The following is a 4,553-nucleotide window of genomic DNA, read 5'->3' on the forward strand; positions in this document are numbered from 1 at the left end:
ACATTATATATGTATATACATTATTAATATTTAAAATAAGTTCTTAAATTTCATTTATTTTACTAAAAACAGAACAGTAAATACAGAAAATAATTCTCTTCTAGTTATGAACTTTGAACTCATTTGCTGCTTGCTGTAGGTTGCTAAGCCATATCAAATTTCACATGTGGAGGATGTGAAATGAAATAATTTTTTTTAGGTTTTATATATACATTTTGAAATAACCAAAAATGATAAATTGCTATATCAATACCATAGAATTCCACTATAATTTATCAAGCTTAGTAACTAAAATGTATTTGGATCTAAAAAAATATAAAATTTTGAGCTTTGAAAAAAAATGGTTTCCTACATAAATAATTTGCAGAGGCTCAAAGAACCACATGGGGGAAATTTTGAGCTTTAGTTTGGTTATTCACATGTCGTAGACATGAGTAGGTGTACGTAAGGAAATGTTTTCAAAAATGGAAAGAGGTGGGTAAGCCACTGTGTTGGATCCAGTAAATGTAGCGATATCTCACCAAATAGAAGATATAGGAGGTTCTTATTTTAGATTCCAGCTTGGTCAATATTGGTAATTTGAGTTCATAATTCGTAAGAAACTATAGACTTTATATTTGGACATCACAAACATCTAATTTCAACCAATGCTGCATTCAACACACCAAGTGATGCACAAAAATCAATATTTATGATTTGTTTTTTAATATTTACTTTTAAATTAAGAAATTAACTAATGATTCATACTAAAATTTTAATTCTAATCTACAATTTGATACCAAACTTATTGACATACATTCCTAAAATAGTAGTTGAATAAAATCTTGAATGTGAGTCATCACACGGCCTTTGACCCATTGTGATAGGGTTAAAGATATCTAAGGCTTAAATGTATTTTTTTTTATCCATAAATTCAACTATATGCAACTACTATAAAAGAAATCATAAAAATTGAGGGCTACCTGTGTTAGCTTTTCCTAATCTTGAAACGATAGATCAGAGAGAAAGCAACTAGTCAACACCATCCACTACCAACTCGTAGGATACTCTAATTGAATAGTGGGATAATCTGAGATGTGTGATACAGGGAATTTTAACATCACATGATAATCATGTTGCTCAGTGAGTACAATATTCTTGAAAGTATGAGAAATAATTTGAACAAAATAAAGATGCCAGCCAGATTAGAGTAGCAGATATAGCAAGTTATTGATCAATTATTGATTCTTTGTTAGTTAGTTCAAAGAAGTAAATTTTGAACTTTTGCTTTACTGTAGTACTAGAATGAATGAATTATTTGTGAAGATAGCTCTATTGTTTGTTTATTATTAGTTACGTTAAAGAACAAGAAATTTGTAGAACTTTCAGCTAAAGAAATAAAATGCTTTCCTTTCTTTAAGTAAACTGAAGTTCGAATTATTTTGACTAAATAATCAAACAGAGCTCTCATAATGATAAAAACTGTTACAACACAAACAATTTCACAAACATATCATACTGTTAGAAAAATAAAACTGTATTAACTGGAACCTAGCCTTTTTTTTTTACAAATCTTAACTTGCATCTATCTTTCCATCCCATTATTTTCACAATATTGCACAAATAAATTAAAGACTTTTATCCTATTAATAATCTTTTAAACTTCAATATGATCATCTCTTACCCCTTTTTTTTTTCTCAAGAGACAAAAAGTTATCTAAACCTATCCCTATAAAGTGGCCCTTCCACCTATGGAATCATCCTATGAGGGGCTATTAGGATGATTTCAGAGATGAAAGAGTCATCTAATCTCTAAGTAAACTCTTGCAAAGTCAACTTAACATAAATGTAAAATTGAAGAAGAACAAGGAACCTATTGGTCCCTCTAGGTTGCCCCATCCAATATATAAATTTATAAGCAAAAAACAAAGGTACAAACTCAAAACCAGTTTTTATCATTAAAATATTTATCAAGCCTTTCCTTAAACTCCCTTAAATTATCTACACCCATCACATCTGAAAGCAACCCTTTCCAAAGGTCAACCAGTCTGTTAGAAAAATAAAACCATCTACACAGATGATGATTCCTACCCTTCCAAAATTTGTATTTTCTTGTTCTGCCATTCTCACTGTTAAATATGAAAAAAAAATGGCACATCAACATTAAAAATCTTAGACATCTCAATCACATCTTTTTTTTTCAAGAGAAAACAATTACAGAAATATTAATCTGTCCTTATGAGACAACTATTCCATTGCAGGTTTATTCCTAGTAGCCCTCCTCTCAACCGTTTCCAACAAATCAATGTTCTAAGGTAAGGAGCCTAAGACTGAATTCAATATTCTAAATGAAGCCTAACCAGTGATCTTTACAATAAAATTATAACTTCTTCAGACTTGTCTACAATATTTCTGTAGGTACAACCTAAAATCTCATTTTTAACACCACTGGCAATAGCACATTGCTTGGTTAAAGATACAAAAACCAAAATTGCATACAATATTCAAAAGTAAAGCCTAAGTAGGGATTTGTATAGAGGGATATTATCCCGTTTGGTGAGAGCCAAATTAGGATAACCTAAATGCATTATCTTGCAATTACTAAAATTAAAGGTCAGTTGTCAAATATTTGTCTAACTTACCAATTCATCCAAAATTCCAAGTCATTCTATAGTACATCAACATCCTAGATAACTAGAACTAGTAGAAATACTCAAGAGTTCAATGTCATCAAAAAAGTTTACTAATTAACTAATTATGCCTATAAAAATATCAATTATCATTAATGTAAATAAAACTAAGCAAAGGCTCAAGCACTGAACCCCGAAGTTCTTCACAACAAAACTCAAAAGGCCAGTTTGACTGGACTCAATTAACAACCTTCGCTTTTTTCCCATCCAGCCATCCTATAAAGTACAAATAGTGAAATACACAGAGTTCACATCCTTTCCCGTTATCCAAATAACATCCTTGAAAAAATATAACAAACTGGTAAGACGACATTTCCCTTTACTTTAGCTTTAGTGAACCCATCTCAGTTTTCACTTATAATTCAATTACTACTTATTAAGTCAAATACATAGCACAAGAAGTCTTAAAAGTTTACTTAATAATTGATTTTAGCTTAACATCACTAACCTACCTAATTTTCACAAATAAATGTAAAGTAGTTGTACATTATTATTATTATTATTATTATATACCTCTGTAATTTTCAGTTCCATTCACTCTACCTACACCCACCAGTTATCACACGTCCTCATCGAATTAAATTTAATGCTACATCATTCCACTGCATTGATATTTTAACCGACGTCATTCCTGATGACTGTATACGATCAATTACTCAATCGCCATCTATCGTCCACAATGTTTTTTAGCAAACTATCAGTTTTCAATAAACAAATATTCACTTTATAAAATTTGAGATGAATTCTACTCACGTTTATTCTGTTAGCAGTTTTAAGAACCAGAATATTATCAAATACGTAAGTGCTGAAATTGCACTCTCAGCAATTATAATGTACACACACACACACCATGTAGAAATATACATATAATACCTCAAGAACAAATACACAAACATGCTCAAAAATTTTATAAAGTATCTAAAGATTAAATACATAAACGTGATCCCGATAATATTAATAGTGTATAATTGAAACAAAATATTATGCTTTTAGATCAGTTGGTCTGAGAAATTTAATAGATTGCAATTACCTGTTGAGTGAAAAAGAAAATGAATGACGTTTTGGCTTCTGTATTGACGCTTTGTTCAAGTCACTGTAGATTCAGTTCAGTTCATCATGGCAGGTATATAGGCTTGAAGACAGATTTGCTCAGAAATTTATGTTTACGGACTTACATCACTATAAATCGGGTTTCGATACCCGTGGTGGGCAGAGCACAGATAGCCCGTTGTGTAGCTTTGCGCTTCACTTCAAAGAAAGAAAGGAAGAAAGAAAGAAAAGAAATACTCAGAAATTGACAATGTTCTATTTATCCAGCTCGTGGTAATGAAGTGTAATTGGGAATCTTGGTGGTAAAAGTAAAAAATAAAAATAAAAAAAAGATGGTGGAGAGATAATTGGATCCATCGATAAGAATGTATTTAGATAATAGAATCTGACTCTGGAGAAGAGCTAGGAATCAAAACGATTCTGTGGAGTAAAACAGAAGGACCACAAGAAAACCCCACTTTGTCTGGCCAGGCGCCGAAAATTTTACTCTACCAGTGCCGAAACTGTTAATTTAGTCTGGGGGAAAAAATTCCCATTAATAAAACCATACATGTATGAGTTACTACATCGGTGTAGTTTGCTTATTCGTGTTTATTGAATTGTGGCAGGTATCTAAGTTATTCAAAACTAAGGGTGAGCAGAAACTGAACATTTTCTTTTCGCCCCCTCATGCGTAAAAGACGTAGTAAATTTTTGCGAAAAATAGCGAGAAAGGGCGAAATTTCTCCCGACTTTAACCTCACACAGACAATTGCCGCAAAGAAATCCGAAAAAGCCCAAAACGCCTCCAGAACTGGAGATAAGTTTTGATTTCACTTGTGGCGTTGATTCCTC

General features: G+C 31.5%; 1 protein-coding gene across 4 annotated transcripts in view; it reads right to left on the reverse strand.

Moving 5' to 3' along the window:
* Positions 1–3,308, reverse strand: part of LOC106472770 — a 26,275-nt gene extending 22,967 nt beyond the window's left edge. For 3 of the 4 annotated variants that reach the window (XM_022402295.1, XM_022402283.1, XM_022402303.1), the window contains exon 1: positions 3,183–3,308. The gene's annotated coding sequence lies outside the window, so the exon portion shown is untranslated. Of the gene's footprint in view, positions 1–2,070; positions 2,109–3,182 lie in introns of all 4 variants that reach the window. The other variant, XM_022402288.1, reaches the window with a different exon arrangement.
* Between the last annotated feature and the right edge of the window lie 1,245 nt (positions 3,309–4,553).

The sequence above is a fragment of the Limulus polyphemus genome, unplaced genomic scaffold, assembly GCF_000517525.1.
Source record: "Limulus polyphemus unplaced genomic scaffold, Limulus_polyphemus-2.1.2 Scaffold124, whole genome shotgun sequence".
Classification (NCBI taxonomy): Eukaryota; Metazoa; Arthropoda; class Merostomata; order Xiphosura; family Limulidae; genus Limulus; species Limulus polyphemus.